The sequence below is a fragment of the Cupressus sempervirens genome, chromosome 10, assembly GCF_028749045.1.
Source record: "Cupressus sempervirens isolate cs-2001-9-10 chromosome 10, ASM2874904v1, whole genome shotgun sequence".
Taxonomy (NCBI): domain Eukaryota; kingdom Viridiplantae; phylum Streptophyta; class Pinopsida; order Cupressales; family Cupressaceae; genus Cupressus; species Cupressus sempervirens.
The window spans coordinates 560012593-560033946 of NC_143127.1; the positions used below are offsets into that span (position 1 = coordinate 560012593).

Consider the following 21354-nt stretch of genomic DNA (forward strand, 5'->3'; position numbering starts at 1 on the left):
TAGTCTAAAAGGTTTTTGTTCCTAATAATAAATTCCACAAAGAAAAGAAAGGGGGAGAATTCAATGGTCTAGTGGGTTTTTGTGCCCGATATTCAATCCCACAAAATTTGTATCATGTGGTAGCTTTACACACTAATACATTTGGCATCAATTTGTGATGGCTATGTGTCGCAATTACAACGACTATGTGTTGCCACTGCGACAGTTATAGACGTCGCTATTTTTTAGTCACAAAATACGACGTCTACCCTATTTCGTCACAATTACGATGCATAGCCGTCCCAATCCAACCGCTTTCTTGTGACACCAACCTCGTCGCAATTCATGGGGTATCCGTCACATTAGCGACCCCTCCAAGGTTTTTGCGATGGCAGTTGGGGTGACCACCTGCAACGACTCCAACAGCAACCCCGTTGCAATAATTCCTTTTTGTGTCGCAATTGCAATGGCAATGGTTGAATTGCGACTGAAGGGGGCGTCACCTTCATAGCAAGCCCGTCGTAATTCATCTTTTTTGTGTCGTAATTGCGACAAGATGTGACGAAACACGGCGTCGCCACTACCACTCTCTCGTAGCAATTGCGACGGTAGCAGAGTAAAACATTTTTTAAAAAATTGTTGGCTTCCAGCTAGGTCAAACAAAATCAGACCTCTTAAACCCTTTGTAACTTCATTTGGTCACATCTTATATTTGAGTAGGATGGTGTCTTATTGGTGCTCCCTCAATTATTTCATGAGATATTATTATCAGGCCATCCAATCGGCTATAGGACAAAGATGATTCTTGAACAATCGAATTAGCAATACGGTCGATCTGCATTGCATTTGGACACTTGGTTTGAGGTTCATCTCATCGATTCCCGTTCATCACAGGATCTTTATTTGATTAGACCTCGATAGAAAACATTGAGATTTCCCGAGCCCCAAGCCCAAATCATGCAGGCTTCAATCTCCACATATCATAAAGCTTGTATATAAAGTTGAGCATCCCGTAGCTGGAAGCTTCACTTGAATTAGCTCTCGAATGGTGTGAGAACGCTTAGCTCTATATACAGGCTTTATGATATGTGGAGATTGAAGCTTGCATGATTTGGACATGGGGCTTGGGAAATCTCAATGTTTTCTATCGAGGTCTAATCAGATAAAGATCCTATGATGAATGGGAATTGATTAGATGAACCTCAAACCAAGTGTCCAAATGCAATGCAGATCGACTGTATTGCTAATTCGATTGTTCAAGAATCATCTTTGTCCTATAACCGATTGGATGGCCTGATAATAATATATCATAAAATAATGGAAGGAGCACCAATAAGACACCATCCTGCTCAAATATAAGAGGTGACCAAATGAAGTTACGCAAGGTTTAAGAGGTTTGATTTTGTTTGATTTTGGAGGTAGTTGAGAATGACGTAGCTGGAAGCTTCACCTCCCTTGTCTCCTCCCTTTGGCTCACTCCTTCTCAGGCCTTAATATGCAATATATATTTTGTGCACTACAATATCATGTAGTGAAACCGATTATACAAATACAAATATAGTAGTGAAACCATGGAAGCAAAAGCCAGTAAAATTGGGAAGGTTCAATGAAAACAAATATTATGAAGAAAGATTGCAATGATGTGGCATTAGATTGAATACATCGATATATGTAATTGGATCAAAAATATCTTTGGATATTAATGCCAGTAAAGCAACATCATAATTTTTTGAGATGTGCATATTGATCTCATCATTTTTTATTTAATTAATGTTACTTGAATGATTTTAACAAGACACAGCTATTAGGCGGATAGTCAAATAACACCCTTCTACTTGATACTTCATTTAGAAACTAAAAACAACTTAATAAGCCATCAGAATGATCAAATACCACATTCTCTCTTGTTTACAACATTTCTCAGTTATCGCTAGTCTAGATCATTCTTAGTTCATATTCACCTGCCATTGTAATGTACCTCACCCATGGCAATGCTTGATATCCACTCTTTTCAATGATTTTCAGATACCTAACCTACAGTAAAGAATTGCAACAAAAGAAAGTTGTTATAAAGTAGCAGCCTAAATCTAAATGAACAAAATGTAAATTCTTAACCATTTATTCAATGCATCAATTTACTTGTGGAGCTAAATATTTAAAAAGCATAATGATTTTCACTAAGGCCAATATAAATATAAGCAATGAGCTTGTTCTCATCAGAAAACACACAAAAGGGTCCAATACTATGATGACTTTTATGGAGTTAGTCCAAAATGACCTGAAACGACTCAAATTTCAGATAAGTTATAAATCATGGTAATGAGTTAATGATACTCACAAAAGCAATAATCTACATTTGTAAACTACAGTTAAGAAATGACCTGAATTCCTGATATAGTAAAATATGGTATCTCAAATTTGACACGAATAGGCGCCCACTTTTCTGGGGTTGCTTCTTCAGTAGTTATGCTAGAAAGGCTAAATTTAGCCCTCAATATCTATTCATGAATCAAAACCCACATAATAAGTCAATCAAGAAACTAAAACATCAGGGTCTAGAACTATGGTACTATTAACCATCTTTGAACAAGAAAACCAATGAAAGCTGCAAGATACCTTTCCACCAAGAAATGATTTTATTTTCCAAAGCAAAGCATCCCTCTCTGTGGAGTATGCAGAAGTACCCATTGATGTGCGTACATGAGGTGTAGATGCATCAGCTGGTACTGGCAATTCAATTTCAACATTTGTTGTCGTACTGCAAAGTTAAAGAAAACCATGAGACAAATTAGCAAATACACAGAAATATCAGTCATACTTAAACCATTCCCTAAAGCTAACATGTTAGAAAGATCTATCTAAACAATAGATAAATCAGATCTAAAATAGGCATACATAAGCCAGAGAGATAATTTGAAACCTGCGATCTTTGTATTGGTTGCGTGCTCTCACCAAATATTCTACCTGGTTTCTTGAATGCTTTTCTACTTGAGCTTCAACCCATATCAATGGCTTTACCTACAAAGTAATAAAAACATATGCTATGAAACCTACTTTAGAAGGATATCCTTCATAACAGAACTTCAAAGATTTGACAACAACTACATTCTCTTGAATATATGAACAAACCTGTGTGCTAAGTCTATAGTTCATAAGATCAAAAGTCCCATCATGAGGTATGAAGGATATAGTTCTATCATTTTCAAAATGAGCAAAACGAACACACCTGACAGAAGAAATAGAAATTAACATATGCCTTTTCAAGGGAAAAAAAAAAGACCAAGTACAACATCAAAGGAATTTGCAAGCACTTTAATATAAGATAAAATTGATAGTTTAAGGAATTGAATAAGAAAATGAGCTTGATTGCATACTGATGAAACTTGATGTCATCCAAATCAATTGCTTTACCCTTTGATGCTTTGCCTTGAGCTTCTAGTAGCACCCTGTCATTGAGTCCAAGTTTGCATTCTGGCATTCCGCTGAAAAAAAGTGAATCAAAATACACTTGTCATTAACAACTAGCTATGTAACATTTCAGCAATCATGCTAAAAGTAAATTATAAATAAATAAAAATTAGAAACAACCACATTTTGCACAAAACAAGCTAAATTAACCATGAAACACAATCAATAATTCAATGCCAAATATTAAATCAAAAGTTATAAAGGTTTAATACTTATGGCATATGTATAAAACAAAGAAATCATTAGTGGTCAAACTACTTCCAACACTCAATAATTATATAAAACGTCTAAAGATATATACATATAAGTATTTTATTCTTTTTTTGTAATTTTTTGTACTGTTTTATTTCCAAGATCGACTGTGGGGATCTAGCTTCAGCCTTGATATGGCAAGGGCACAGGTGTCCTGACCAAATTATTCCAGATACATCTATTACAGACCCGAGGAAGGCCTACAAACTGTACGAATTGGACCTGGTCTAGGTATGGGACCTAGCGCAGCATAATCTAAACTTCAACATTTGGTCATTACAACTTGACTTTTAATTTGTCACTCTAAACTCTCCAAGAAATTGGACTCTGTTCAATCATCCACCACAGTTCATTATTCTTCTATATTTATTTTATTCTCGCTGAAGCATGTAATCTGTTGAAATGCAAGTATCCAGCAACGAAGTTGGTTGTCTCGTGACCAAAAAATTGTTATTTATTAAATCTTAACAATGAATATGAACATAATATTTGTACTTATAAAAGTTGGACAATTTGTAGATTCTTTGTCTAATGGTAATTCATAATTCTACCACTTAAAAATAAACACAAGATGTTTATTATCTGAACTCTCATGCGCCAATCCCGTTCTCATAATATATGTCTATTCGTTTAGCTGTGTATAAGCATACATGGGCCTTTCAGCTTAGAAAATGGGGTTTGTACTATTTCAAGGCATTCCAAAAGTAGGGTACATATTTAATAAAATAGGTGTGCAGTAACATTATAATGTTCTCCCTGAACCTAGCTGGAGTTTACAGTGTTTCAACTTAGCAGAGATTATGGGAAATAGTTCCATGTTTCCTCTTTGTAGTCTATTAGTTTTATTTCTAAAAGAACTCAATAATAAGATTATGCATGGGGTAGGAAAAAACTACCTCAAGTATGCTCTCATCTTCAGCACTCCAACCACATCAGATTGCACTATTTGCCCATTGCTACTCACAAGAATATTTACACTTTCTACTAATCCAAAAAGACCTTTAATAACAAATTAAAGGCACAAAATTAGTTAAATATCAATTTCCATATTCATGCAAAGCACAAAGTTAAATCTGGATTAGCTTTCAACCTCATTTTTTTTGTATTGTATTCCTTCACTTCACCAGGAAACTGCATTTGTAACAACCATTGGAGGTCATTGAGTGACTTCCATCTTGTAATCATCCATTTTGATGAATTCACTAAGAATCTTTGCCTCTGTATATTGAGGGTACCTGAAATCCATTATTTCATCTAGTAGTTCATACTGCACAATGGGATATAAAAGTGGTGAAATGATATACACATATTTTAAATTTTAAGTTCGTGATAAAATATTCTCAAATAGTTCATTACAAGGAATTCTGAACCCTCGACCCTCTGTGGCTCAGATTAAAAATAGATGTGTACACTCACAACAACGACAAAATTGTCTCTCAAAGACTCTCCTTCTAGCTCTTCAAAATAGTGCTTGAATATCTGTAGAAATAACACACATGACAATCCAAAACTGAACCTAAAGTTGACATGTGAATAATAGTAAGGTAGTTGCATTAGAGTTTTGTCTTGATGCTGCCATAAGATAGATATTGTTATGCTAAATGAACATGTAAGTCACCCCATTGTCATAGAGTATTGGATTTTGTAACGTGGGATCACCCTGTCCATGTAATTCCATCAAAAAACTTGTCAAAACACATATGTTGAAACCATGCTCACACATGGCCAATTCAACCTTATAAGAGACAAGATATAAGAGAGGGTGGTACATTTTAATGAATATATTCATACGAGACAATGTAATTTATGTGACATTGGCCACCTAAACGTCTTTAAATTTTAAGTAATTTGCATACCTCTATGTAAATATTCTATATCTGAGAAGCTTCTTTGTACAACATTGCAATTTTTAACTTCATGGTGCACATAGCACAAATGAGTCAATAGAAACTATAGTTTCTTGTGTTCTTTCCACAATTTTAAAAGAGTTCTTATTGATAGATCCATGTAAGAATTTTATTCCTCTAAAAATGGTTTCATTACCAGTTTTAAAGAAAGTGGACACAAACTAACTAAAGAATCTTCAAATCGAGGACTAGAAGTTACATTGATGCAGAGCCTTCTAATATGCCCTTAAGGAACCCTATTCAACTCGAGGATTCAACAATGTCTTGGAATCCACTCAAGGAACTAGAGTTCAACTCAAGGATCAATAAGAAGTCCTTGACTTAGTAGATCTCTTCCACACACCATACCCACAAATTCACTTCCTACCTCGTTACCACAATCTCTTATTGTATCAATTTCCTTCTAGGTCACCTAGTGTACCTAGCACTTCCATCATACCAAAATCCAACTTCGGCATCTCTCACTGACCCTAACACCTTAGACCATCTTATCATGGCCTATCTACCATGCTTCAACTCTTCACCAGCTTCCAACAACCCATCTTTCACCATTTCCTACTTTAGCCCTTCTAGGCTTGTCGAGTAGCCCTGTCCTACAACAAATTGCACTTTTCTCTCTAACTCCCCAAACAACCTAGTGACTTAGTCACCTTTTCAAATACCCTTTATGGTTTTATTCAAACCTTGCAAATATTAGTTTCTCAACCTGTGACTGTTGTACCTTTCTATGGCTATCACTACAATAATTAGGCCTAATTAGCCCTTGCCTAACAAAGCAAATATGCTTTGCACACACACCCAACTCTCCAAACCTTGAAATAGTCTTAAGGAATCTAATAAATGATAGGATTCCATAATTTTTTTGACCCTCCATGCATTTCTAGACACCTTTTCATCAAACCCTCCCTTTAAGGGTTTCTAGCCTACGACTTCCTTGGAAAAAGACCCTAAATCAACTCATAAAACCTTTCTATTGGCTCAAACACCTTCAAACATACTCCCTAAAATGTTTTCAACACACATTTATCCATTCCAACCTCCATTTGCTCATATTCACCATGTGGTAACTTGCAAATGCACCTTCACTGTTTGGTACAACAGTCACCCTGTTGTTCTTTTCTTTGTTCACTGTCACCTGCATCCTCCTGCATTAAAATCATAAAAAAAAAATCCATACACTTAAGTGACTTACCCAAAAGTTACATTCCATTCACAGAAAGTGGGAGAGGCTTGTCTCCATTAATGACTACAAAACTGTGACAATCAGTCATGTTCCCTGTGACAGCAGAGATTTCAAAGATAGTTTTTTTTTTTTAAATAACTTACAAAGTCCTTGCCAAGAGTTAACAAATCATGAAAATATTTTCAAGGAGCAACAACAATAAATCTTGAATATAAAGAACTTTATTGGATTACCAAGTCAAATCTTGCAATTAGGAAACTGTCATCGTGATAGTGAATAGCAGATTTCTTTGATTTATTTATTTTCTTGTTACATACACCTCTCTTCAACTTCTACCCTTGTTTCTTATAAAGAGGTTTATTTTCTAAATTCTTTTCCCATCTAACTAACTCATAAAACTAAACTAAAGCCCCCTTGGATGCCAACTGCTCTTCTAACTGTCTTATGATAGCAAATAGACAGTTTTTATAACTTTTTTGACATCATTACCTTTGATTATCTTTTGTGACCTTTTCTTAGCTAAAGACTTATGACAACTATAATGTCATTCCTAAATGACTCTAAAGGACCTTTTAAAACACTCTTCACATACCTATAACCTTAACTAACCCCAGTCAAGCCTAAGTTGGCTTATGTTGCCAATGTTGGCAATTTTACAAGATCTTGCACTTTGAGTGCATTTTACATCATTTAGGGGCTTTAATAACCTATTACATCATGTAAACACTACCATCCACCCATAACTCTTCCTAGGACACCCTAGGACTTCAAATGACCCCTTACATCATATTGACTCCCTATTTGTGCCAATTTGCCTATTCTTGGCAATACCTTACATTTTGTCAACTTTGTGAAATTTATTACATTTAATGGCTTTAATAGCCATGATTCATCATCAAATAACTCAATAGGTCTCCATTAGGCATTGATTGCCCTTATACCTTCATTATCTCCTACATAGCTCCTGGTGTACCCTGTAGGTTCATTTTTTCTTGGGTGCCCCTGCACCATACATGGATTCAAATGAAGGATCAGTAAAATATGGACAGGAAATTGACAAGTATTAAAAATGATACCTCCTTTACTACTTAGTAATATCAAAAGTGAGGTTCACCAGTAAGTATGTTGGTTAAGTGGTGGTGGTGATGGTGTAGGGGCCAACAAGGTTCAAACAACCATTAGGCCATTGTCATTGTAGGCTTGTGCCAATTTGCTCGCGGGGTTGAGCCTTAACTTTGTTAATTGTGGATGAGGTCCCCCATTTGTGGCCTCACCAATCCATAGCTCTAGGTCAAAAGCATTTTGCTTAGGGCCGGAGTGTGTGTTGTGTTGTGTTAGCATCACTAATATGATCAAATCCTAATTCCCTTTGCTTAAAATAACCTCTTCCAAGCAGCGGCATATTCAAATAACACAATCCCAAGACAGTGCTGATCAAGGGTTTCCCTAGTTAATTATGATAATCGTATCATTGGTGATAACACAATCCCAAGACAATGCTGAGATCCAAGGTTGCAATTAAAAAGCTACAAGTTTAGAACTTCATGACATTTCAAAGCATGAAGCCTTAGATGCATAGGACAACAGTCTAAACATAGGACAAAATAGAGAAATATTTAGTATCTTATTGAGCTTCACTTTGTTTCGAGAATAGTTTAATATTCTCTACTAAACAGGGCCAACCACGTGAAGGTGGAAGCTCATTTGGCCCCACCCCCCACCCCCTAACATCACTCTACATTCCTCGTTAACATCTAACATTCATTCATTCTTTCAACCATTAATAAAATGTAACATTCAATCAATATCACATGATAACATTCATTAACACATTAGATTTGTAAACATGCAACATTCATCAATATTTTGCATTAACACATAATTCATGAACATTCATTAGCACATAATTAAATTCATTGAGACATAAAATTCAGTCATTATCAATTAAGGTATGTAGATGACAATCATTTATTTTTTTTCTTTCTATTTCTTTTTTCTATGTAAGCTCTAAGAGGAGCATCAGTGTCATCATCAATTCCCCCCTCATCAGTTGTTCTTTTCTCTATTCTTGATGATCTCAAATTCCAATGCTGTTGCGAAGGGGGGTCCTCTGCAATAACAAATAAAAGAGTTCAATTAAAAATAATTTATTATAATTGTTACAAGTATTTAATTATTTTAAATAACATAACTATGGTGCTCTTTACCTGATCTGACCACATCATTTTGTCTGGACTCAACGTCAACACGCTCATGAACATCGACCCCTCGATCCTCTACAGCTACTATGCAAAATGTTACGTTAATCCAAACACCAATTGCAATTACATGTACAAAATTTAATAGCAAATGTATACCTCCAACACTGGGATGCACATCATGCGAACCTTCAACAGTCATAGATTATGTAGAAGGATTGTCAGGCTGCATTCCAACATTCTACGCATTGTTATCATTGCTTGCTTAAAATAGATATACTCACTTTATATTGGAACTGAACATCAAATAAACTAATTGGTAAAGTATTCAATTTGAAATACATTTCATTTAACTTATTTACCTGTGGCTCAAATGCATCATTATTAGAACCTTCCACACTGATTTCAGCTCATAGCCATTCAGCCATGGCTCTATAGCCTTGTTGGAATCCAATTCTCTTATCCTCTTCTGTGAGGCATCTCTTGAACTCTGAGCCCTCCATTTTTGTGTGGTATGGTGAATTTTACTTGCATTGTTTCATCAACCAATGGAGGGTAGTTAAAATATCAAAAGGAAATACAAAAGTTGCAAAAGTTGAGGATCAGGAGCATAGACAAGCTAGTCTATCCTAGCATTTCCCATCACAATATATAAAAAAATTGATACAATTTTTCATTTACTAATACTTACAACTCATGCTTGAAGTTTCGAAAAACCACCAGAGCTGAGCTTGTGTGTCCCATGCTTTTCTAGTCTTGCCTTTGTTGCCTTTGATGTGTCAAACAATCTATGAAAAGTTTGAAATATGTTAGATAGTATAAATATAGAGGTTAATTAGTATATAATTACATTCTCAACAGTATCACATACCTTGGTGTACTCTCTACTGGTGTAATTGCATTTTTCTTGTCAGCTTTATACTTTCCATCCAAAATCAAAGCCTACCACTCAGCCTCAGGAACATAGGGTGGACGCTCATACCTAGGGTTATCCTGTAAATTTTTTCTGTACTGGTCCCTAATATACTTCAAACACAAACCAACTTTTTCAAGGAGCTTGTTTCTCTCGAATGCACGAGGTCCAAAGAGTTGGGTCATGCTCTCTATAAGATCATCCTTCAACTTTTTGTCTTGGTTATTCCACCTTTTAAATAAAAAAAACCATGTTAGACTCATAAATGAAGTGAAGTTACCTTTAATATAGTTCAAGAAATGGATGAAAAGGAAAACTATTCTAGCAATGATATGAAACCAAAATAGTGGTTTGATATGATGTTCCACTAAGTACGCACGGTGGGCTCGAATATTCGCAAACACTCATCACCAAGTTTTTTCCAAAAAACATCATTCCCTACAAAACAATCATGGGATCATTAGTCGATGAAGAGTGATCAAAAACTAAATTACTATTATATCATTATAGAATAATAACTTTAAAGTACCTGAAACTTTGGCTACTTTTAATGGAATGCCTTCATCATCATTGACGATCAATATGACATCCTTCACCGTTCTCGTACTAGGAACATAGGAACATCCAAGAAATGATGTTGTAGCTCCTATTGCAAACAGTTTCATAAGTTTCATAAGTCTTTGTCACAAAGTATAAACACATAACACTTAAACACATAACAAAAGAGAGAAAAAGAGGGATTTGTGTACCAGTAGATGGTGCAACAGTCGATGCCTGTAAGCTGCGTGTTGTCGACTCAGCAGTCAAAAAGAGATTTTTGCTTGTCCTGGATGGAGGTAGCATCATGATAGGATCTAAAGTTGAAGAATAAAATTGTTAGAGCATGCATAAATATAGAACGCATGGACTAGCATGGAAAAGATTGTTAGAGCATTAAAAAAAAGGATTGTTCGAGCATGTATTAGCAATGATTATGATAATTCCTATATATATTTAGTGGAAAAAACAAGTGGGGAATGGAACATGTGATCTACCTAAACCACCCACAGCACCCTCATCATGGGAATGGGGCTCAAAATCACGCAAAAAATGATGTAAAGACAACGCATCCATATTTTAATTAATGCCATAAAAGAGCATAACATAAAAACCATTATTGAATTCTTGTTATAATTAAAATTTTCATTAATACTTACTTTTAAGGTTTCAGAGGTGTGCAACAATTCAGATGCCCTATCTTTTATTTCCTGAGTAGTAGGCTTAATGGTTGCCAAACGTATAACTTCTTTGCCAATTTTCTTTAGCAACTTTTTAATTGAACCAATTGGGTCATCGGTCTCTGCTAAATCAATATAAAAAGGGTCCTCCTCAGGGGCAGGCTACTGAGGGACTGCAGGTTCCTTTCCCTCCCGTCGACCACTGGCCCTTTGTGACAACAATAGTATTAGTATTATCAAAATTACTCCAAAACAATGAAGAAAACAACATTAGAAAAATAAAATTTTTCTTCTATCTAGTTTGTACAATTACAATGAGTTTTACCTACTCATGTGTAGATGAGCCAGGAACATCGCCAGCATCCCCTCCAGGCGGTTGCTCCATATTGTGCCCCTGTGTCAAAGATCAAGTATAAAAATGTTAGCCAAAAATTTATTGACTAAATGGTATGTTGGAGTCATTGATTAGAAGTTGGTTTAATAGTATGTACCACCCCCATGATAGTAGCCTCATTTGTATCTATGCAATTCAAATTGTAATCAATAAGAAGCTCTTCCCCTGTACGTATTGATTTTATCACACAGATGAATATATGATTTCCCTCGCGCGCCTCAAATATGCAATTGGGTTGCTTTATAGTTGACTCGGGTTGTGTACTATTTATAAAACCTGCAATATTCCCTATTGCTTTTGGCCTTCCATCAATATATATAGCCACACTTTTACTTTGATTATTCTCTTGTTGTTGTATATAATTTTCCGAGAGGGCATACCTACATATACTTTTTTTATATTGAACAATATGCATCCAACTTTTGTAATCGTAACATGGTCCAACATACTCCATCAATTCAGAAACATTGTTGTAAGACACCTTTATGTCGTCCATAGAAAATAGGCCCAAACCATGTAATGATGATGGTGCTATGCGATTTATCCTCTCGTTAACACAAAAATCAGTGTTTATTGGAGGAAGTTCCTTGGGTACCCAATGTTTCTATAGATGTTGGTACCTGAAGGGCACCTCGATGTCACCTTCCATCTCATCATCATAAGAACATGACCCCCCTTGAGCAAGAAAAAATCTCATGCATTTATTGAATTTCCTTCTAGTCCTTTGACCTCTAGTTAATCTCCATGTTCTAGATAAACTGCATGTCTCACTTTCCTCTTCTATTCCTATATTTCCCTCACTCAAGGAAGACACTTCTGACAAATACCTATTCGTTGGTACCTGCAAATGGGAGAGGTCTTAGAAGACATCAATCTTACCATTGATAAGTGTATTAAATAGACTGTCTATAAGGAGTATTGACTTATACCTGTCGATCCATGAGACTATGCAGGATGCTCCTAAAAGGGGTTCAGTTTCTTGCAAATGTAATTCAATTATCGTGAGCATAATCACATCATAATCATAATCACATCCATCATAAGCATCACATAAAAATTAAAAACATTAAAAGGTACACAATATAACACTTAAATTAGGCTCACATTATAAGCCTACTAGGGAAGTAGGCGTAGTGAAGGGCTAAGCACTTATATTGTGTTTTCCCTATGAATTTTATTCTAGGTACAACTCCCTTTTATAGATATTTAATGAATTCCCCTTTCTAAACTAAACACTTACAAATGCTTTTGACCTTAAAGAAAATAAGGCTCAATACATTCACGCATCAATATGTGTTTTAAATAGTTTTATTTAATTAATTTAGATTAATAGTTAATTTAGATTAGCAATATTCTATTTCTAGTTGAAACTTGTAGCTTTTAAATAGATAATGAATAAACTATGTAACTATATAAGACAAATATATTTCTATCAAGAAATGAATATTAAATAGATTAAGGATTGATGGCATACCTCTAAATTTCATCATCATCATCCTCATCGTCATCATCATCATCATCATCCTCCTCCCCGTCATCATCATCATCATCCTCGCCATCATCATTGTCATCATTGTTGTTGTCATCGTTGTCGTCATCCTCATCATCTTCATCATCATCATCAACATCAACATCATCTTCATCATCATCATCAATAGTAGCATCTACATCATCTTCTACTTCTTCGGTATCTTCTTCTTCCATCGCATTATAATTTATTGGCCTTCCTCTCGGTTCATGTTTAACAACAAATGACCAACCCGATTTATGTGAAACCTCTGAGTAAAATACCTGCTCACATTGGCTTGGAAGAACATAAGGCTCATCCCGAACTAGCTCAAATGACCTTGTATTAACCATTGTAAATCCATTATCATGTTCAATAACAGTTCTATTAGGATCATTTGGATTAAGTCGTAGCCTGTACCATTTGACAACGAAGAGTACTAATTTGAAGGAACTAAAGTCACACTCAAGTATATCATCCAAAATGCCATAGTATCGATTTTTAGACTCTCAAGGATGTAAGTCGTTTCTAGATGAAATATTAGTCATTTGAAAGATTGTAGTTATTCCTGAATCACAAGTTTTCTTTGTGTCATTCAACACTTTGACACAAAATTTTTGACCATTACAGAACATAGCCTTGTGGTGTTTAACCTGCAATAATATGTGAAACATGTCAAAATTATTGTATCATGAGTTGATAAACATACTGGTGATTAATAAATTTGTACATACCTAGAAATCTCTTAAACCACGTGCTAAATCTATTTCCTTTTGCGTAACATTGGAATCTCCATTACGATGAGCTTCTTTAACCAATGAAGATACACCTTCCCATGTTAATGTCTGACCAGAATGTTGACATCGTTCAATCCATACTGTCATCCAATCAAGATTGTTTGCAATATATAAATGTAGTGCATCCCACTCTCAAGCACCTGTACAAAAAAAAAAAAGACAACTTACAACCGATTTATTTTGAAGATTAAGAAATAATTTATTACAATAACATCTTATAATTTATTACCTCTCACTTTCCTGAATGTACCTTTCCCCATCAAGTACTCCCCTTCTAATTTTTTAAAAGGCTCGAGATCCCAAATGCAATCTACACAGATATTTGATGCAAACTTAGGAAGATATTCAGTAATGTACACCATAGTCTGGTATACCATATATCCCTCTACCATAGAACCCTCAGGATGTGCTCTTTTTCGAACCAAAGCCTTCAAAGATTTCAAGTGCCTCTCAACCATCCACATTGACCTAGTGTGTATAGGTCCACACAATTCAATCTCCTCAACTAGGTGTATGAGGTAGTGTTCCTGTGCATTGAAAAAAGTTGAAGGTAGACACTTTTGCATTTCACATAGTAAATGAGGAAATCTTCTCTTCCAATAGTTTATATCTTCTTTATGGATTTATTTAGATGACAACCACCTACATTAAGAGATTCAAGTCACAAAAAATATATAGATGAGCATAAGATAGAAGTAAGAAATTGCAATATGTTTAAATGGCATATCAAGAAATGGTCATGTATTGGTAATATTTATGCTAGGAAGAGGTAGGCACAAGATCGTGTGTTGTCACTTACAAAAATTCAAGATCTTGTCTTTTCATAGGATTTGAGTAGAGAAGAGTCTCAAGTTGTTTGAGAACTTAAGTAAGTAATGAGAACTATTTTTAGGAAGTAGAAGGTAATGGTTGATTGGCTTTAGGAAGGAGATACGAATAGTCTTTTTCTATAATTATGTGCAAACTTATAGTTAAAATAGGATTTATATATCTACTTTGGTTGATTTAGATGGAATTTATCTGATCTTTTCATATGTTTTGTCTCAAAAAAATCTACGTGGTACTATTTAGAAGGTTCATCCCTACTAAGGATGAGGGGAATGATGTAGAGATGGGTAAGGGCTCTTTATCAACTATTAGGCAGTCTTGCCAAAAGATCAAATTGCAATCCAAACTAACAATGTTCCTTAGGGCTACTAATGGCTCACATATACAAATATAAGGACTCAATTTCACGAGGGTTCTACTATGGTTTCCAAGGTCCTCAAACACCTAACCCAACCCAAAAAGTTCACTCACCAAGTTAATGGTTATAAAGATTAATTTGAGCTTGTAAACATTGTTTTAGGTTTACAATTTTTTGTTCTCTAAATAAATAAACCCTCTATGATTAGGCAGTTGGAGCAGGAAAACATCAAATGCTTGGAGTGTATTTGCAGCGTTCATGTTTATGATGCCTCTGTATTTTGATGAAGAATCTTACACTTAATCACTCACATGACCTCCAAAGGGAAACACTTCATACAATAGAAGGAAAATGGACAGATTGGACAAGGCATGGGAGGTTTTTTTTGCACAGGTGCACCTCCTTTTACATGTTGCAACAATTCAAGTATTTTCCACTTGGGATACTATATTCCTCCCTTGGCATGAGATACCTCCTTCATTTTTGTGGCCTCTACTGTAAGGAATTCAACAACTAATGAAGGCATTAAAACTAGTGCTTGCATATGCACTTGACCAAGAGTTTCCACTGGGGATGACATTAAAGCTTCATTTTTGCTGCCCACTTGACTGCAATAAGAATACTACAATAACAAGGTTCTATCATAGGCATTGATTTTGCCATCCCAATTCTAAATCTAAATTGATGCACTTTAGAACAACATTGCCTTGCACATGATAGCGATTGTTAATTTTTCTAGCCTCTAGTCCAACCACATCCAACTTAGATTATATGCTCACCCTTGAGGATCTTGCATTGACTATCTTCATGATGCATATGGTAGTTGAACTTGGCAATGAAATCATTGATGGGATTTTATCAAAATCTTTTGGCACGTTCACAAGTATATTTTCTTTGACTAGCTACTCCCTTATGTGGAGCTCTTCCTATAGATTACTTTTTAGTTCTCTTAACTTTAACCTCTACGACTCCTTCACATACCGTGACATTCTCACTCTTTCTATTTTGTGTTCTAAACTCAATTTCTGTTATAAACCCTAATTAGGATATGCAATGATGGGTAATTTAAAAAATGCAACAATTCAAGTTTGATGCGCTATCTATTTGGTAAGGAACTCCTCCACAAGTTTGATGCGCTATCATTTAGCAATAAAACTAATTTATCATTTAGCAATAAAACTTCCACCCACATAAATTGCTAAGTTGTAGAAATTTCTCACCTACAGAGCTTGATAATATACCCTTCTCCAAATGAATATAATGCAAAATGCTGGTGCATGTACCCTTCTCCAAATGTATATAATGTACGCAATGGCCCCTAGTTTTGTAGGTCAGTTTGAGGGTTTTTGAACGTAGAAGAAGTTGGAATGAAATGTCTCGCAATGCACCTCAAAGTTCAAGTGTTCAATGTTTGAAATGGCATATAACACGACTGGATATGCTACACAAGAAAACTCGCCGAATGATTGACGCGAGCTTTTTTTTTTCAATTATAGCTCCATGATGTCGCAATTGCGATGTTGTCGGGCTATAATTGAAAAAAAAAAAAAAAAAAAGCCAAAAAAACATAACATTTGCCCGCCGTCGCAAATTGACCCCTAATGTATTAGTGTACCCTGGGAATATCTATTTGGAGTTGAAGAAGGAGTTCACTCTTTATGTAGTCCTAAATATGTGAAGAAGATGAAAGAAAGAAAGCAAAGATTTATTAAAACAAAAATGTATTAGCACATGTAAGATACAAGGTACAACTACCATTATATTAAAGTTTTTAGTTTTTTTTTGGCATTTTTTTCAAAGGGAGAGAAGATCTAAACATGAAATATGTAGGTATGGAAGGGAGGAAGATCGTGGTATAAGAGAACATCTGAACACGAGCTAAGAAAGAGCTCAAATATACATATGCATTGTTGACAAGGGATAGAAATGAATGAATATATAACAAGGAGAAAATAATCAGTAAAGGGAAGGAAGTGAAGATCTGATACTACAAATTTGATGTGATTAGTCATAGGTGATTTTTCTCTTAATAGGGTTTTCATGTTAAAAATTATTGTGTTTAAATGTGTGGATTATTGTGTTACATGTTATGTTATTCTTATTTTTTGTATACTTCTTGTTGATGTAACTCAGTACATGAAGTATATAGTTAAAAGTTTATTACCCTAATACTTGGTGAAAGCTAACAATTTACTAGTGAAGGATGAATTAGATATTATTATGAAGTTTTAATATAGTTACCAAGTTGATATAGGAAAAGTTTAAGTTTGTAAGATGCTGAGAGTTTTTTAAGGCCCTATTCGATAGCTGAGGAAAATTGAGCCCCCCTCCCTCCTTAGTTATTTAACAAAAACATGTCAAGGTGTCCAACAAAGGATCATGGGAAAGAATGGGATGCATTAATACCATAGGAACAATATGCCTATAATGAATGGACAAATAGGAGAAATGGTATTAGTCCTTTTAAGATAGTATATCAAAAAATATAGAGGATATTTTAAATTGAGGGATATGAAGAGTATGGATAAGAGGAGTTCTCATGCTGAAGATATAGTAGAAGCAATGAGAGAGGTTCATGAAAAGGTGAGAGCTAATTTATGGAAGTGTTTACAACCAACCAAAATGTTAGGAGAAAAGATATACAACAATGATACACTTGAATAGGGAGAGAATTTCCAAAGATAGTTAGGATAAGATTATAATGGGAAATACTAGTCACTACAGGATCCCGGGAAAGTATGGAGAATTTTTTTACAAGTTGTTGTAACTATAGACACCTAAATTTGATTACACTGCTTTGGTAATCTAATTTAGCCATCTTTAAAGGCATCATTAATTAAATTCTTATTTAATTAATCCTTTGCCATCCCCTAGCTGACTAATTTAATTAATCATCTATAGTCCTAATTGATAAATCAAATAACCTATCATTTATCAATTAAATCCTATTCTCCTATCTAATTCTAAAATCCCCATTTATTAAATAAATCTATTTGATAAATAAATCCCTCAAATCTAAAAGCCCCTAACTTATCCCTAATCCTCCATTTAGCCTAATCCACCCCATCCACCCATACTAACCAAGCTTAGCCACTAACTCACCCAACCTCATTAATGCCATCCACTTGCACATCTCTAACATCCCTAATCTAATCCTAAACCCAAGCCTAATCCACCCCCTAATGTTGTCACATTCCTTAAACAAGTTTAAGAATTTTCTAAACTAAACCAAAGTCTCCCCTCAAAATATCCCAACCACAAACTTGATGAAGCCCACAAACCCTTAAATGCTCTTACAAGCCTACTCATGACTCTTACACCTCTCCCACTCATGACTCTTACATCCCTCTTACATAATCAACCTCCCTCATCAAGCCTTTAACCAACCCCTTATCCTATCCTCTCACACTCATCCTCCTTGTGACAAGTGTCACCTTCCCATTGGTGCTAAACAAGCACAATCCATGTACTCTCCTTTGAGAGCATCCTAGCCCTCCTTAAGCTTTCATCTCTTCTTGCATCTAAGCCATCCATCCCTCTACCCCTTGGCCTATAAATTGAATCCCCTCCCAAGCCATTTCATCACAATCCTTTTAGTAAAGTCATAATGCTAGTTTGAGAACCAAAGCCATCAACCATACCCTTATAATGCCAAATTGAGAGCTCATAAGGCTACCAATTTTTCATTACCCATCTCCACCATTGAAGCAATTGAGCATACATCCACATCAAAGGACACATCTACCAAGTCAAGGAAGCATGGGGTGTTTCCTCTCTTAGGTTTGCATTCTTTAGTTTGCTTTCTTTGTCTAAACTTATATGTGAATTTAGTTTTAGTTTGTGAATGTTTCTCTTATTGTTAATGTTATTTTCTCACTAAATCTTGTTCTACATTTTGGCACGCCTGGTGGGACCCCACATTTGGGTCTATCTAATCATGTTTTTTTTTTTTTTTTTTTTGTTATGACAAACTAGCCAAGTCTAACATGGTTTGCTTGTGTGTTCTTGCAAAAGGTTTGTTGTTATTTTTGTAGGTACGCAGGTTCCTCCTTCAAAATTGTGCTCCCGACCATATAAGCGATTTTGACCCAGTCAACATTTTTTTTGCATCCCCACAACTCCAAGAACGCGATCCTGCAATGCGGGAACGTTGCTATTTCACCAGTGGGAACGCAAAATCGCGACAACAAGTTCACAATTTAACACCAGACAACAGCCACATGCCTTAAAAATCTTCTCTGCATTCCCACCGACCAATATCTTAGTGGGACTATCATTTTCATTCGCGGGAATGCTCCTCATTTTTGCGAGATTGTCATTCTTGCTTGCGGGAACGCTCCTCCTTCTTGTGAGATTGTCATTCTCGCCTACAGGAACGCTTATGTTTTTAAAACTGTCGTCGAAAAATTGTAAAACCTTATCATTCGCGAGACTGTCATTCTCGCGTTGCGGGAACGTTGTAAGATCGTAAACCAGCGGGATTGCTCTGTTCAAAATGAGCTCCCTAGTTTTTATTTTTTTTATTTTTTACCATTTTTTTCGAAATTCCCGTGGCTTGGTCAACCTACGGGAATGCATCCTCGTGAAGCAAACTCCAGTGGGATCGCATTTTCCCTGCGGGATTGCTGCTTAGACTCGTGGGTTTGCTGTGCTAAGTGCTTGGTTCGAATTTCTGACGTTTTCTGATGCATGTTTTTATTCTAACTGGTTTTTTGTAGGTTTTATCATCATAATCATAATCATATTTAAAAAATAAAAAATAAAAAAAAATTGACCATTCTAAGCATTTTTACGCATATCAAAAATAACAAAAAAAGTTAAAATTTTTTTTCCCATAGTTAAGCTTTGATTTTGGGATTTTTTGGGTGACTAATCAAATGGATTTTTTGTCTCATTGTAGGTTGGAGCAACAAACTTAATCATGTTTTTAAAGTTTTTCTTGGAATGAACTTGCATGTTTAAACACGTTTTTCATTGAATGAATGTCGCTCAAATCTCTCTCGAATGCCATGGACTAAAATCAATCTTTTATTGGAATGCATGATTAAAACAACAAATCCAATATTGAATGCCATAGATCAAATAATCATCTTTTCGGGCATAAAAAGAATCTACATTCTAGAAATTTCCTAAATTATAAAAATCAAATAAAGATGCTCTAAGTGAGTTTGTAGTTGGACTCACCCTCTTTAATCACCCATCAATTTAACCATTGGTTGCAATCTCAGCGCCATCTATGGGGATGGGTCCACCTAAGAGGGTGCTAAGTGCTCCACAAAGATCAAACTTCACTTGTGTTTTTATTAGTTTTTCTAACTTAGAAAATTCATTGAATGCACATTAGGCTCGCTAACACTTCATTTGGGCATTAAAATTTGAACAAATCAATTGACATGGAGGGCCTCCAGGCGCGCGCTTGAAATCGAGTTTCACACATCTTTGTTTTTGCCTTAAAACAAAATCACATGAACTCTTGAATGCCTTAAAGGAAATTAATCGATACTTGACGTGGAGGGCCTCTAGGCGTGTGAGTTTTCTTTTTGTTGACCCTAACTCTTCTTCTTTCTTGCATTCTTAGATCGATTTTACTTTTGTTGGCGCATTTCAAGTTGGAATTAAACATTTGCATCTTAAACATGAGTGCTTGCAAAGTCTAGATCAAAAATCTTAAGTATCAGTTGGAAAAGAATTATGTCTTTTAGCCCAAGATCATCCAAGTCTTCTCTCCCCTTCTTGTCTTTCGAGGCCATCTTGGGTGCATAAGATTAGGATCCAAAATCTTGTTTAAGTTTTTAGGAGGCCTGCTTGAGGATTTCATCACCCCTTGAGAAGACCTCAACTCTAGCGTTCCAACAGAGTATAAGAATCGGGAGGTGAATCGAAAGACACCTCTCTTGGGATCAAGATTTTATCACTCGAGCTAAGCCTCAAGAAACTTTATACCCTTGAGAAGTGAAAGAGGAGAAGTGGGTTACCGCTCCTCTTGGCTGTGTGACATCTTTTTGGTTTCATCTATGAATTTGGGCCTCACGTACCTTGGGTATATCAAGGACTCCCTAGCTAAACCAACTGTCAGCCTTGCAAACAACCATCTAGGATGTTAATGTGTTTGAAGTGATTGATCAAAACATTTGTAGAACATACACACTCCTTGGCGCAAATATCACATTCTGAGAATCACAAACTTCTATCTGGTTGTTCCTATCTATTGCTTGATTTTATTTTTTACTTGTTAAAATGAATGCTTGCCAAACTTGGGCAATCCTAGCTTAGGGCACACTTAGCGTAGTCACTGCCTATTTTAGAGTTGAACAAGTTGAAGCAAAACAACCAAAATCTTCCCAAAGCCAAGC

General features: G+C 35.5%; 1 pseudogene; it reads right to left on the reverse strand.

Moving 5' to 3' along the window:
* Positions 1 to 1914: 1914 nt before the first annotated feature.
* Positions 1915 to 19692, reverse strand: LOC149535117 (AP-1 complex subunit mu-2-like; annotated as a pseudogene).
* Positions 19693 to 21354: the final 1662 nt, after the last annotated feature.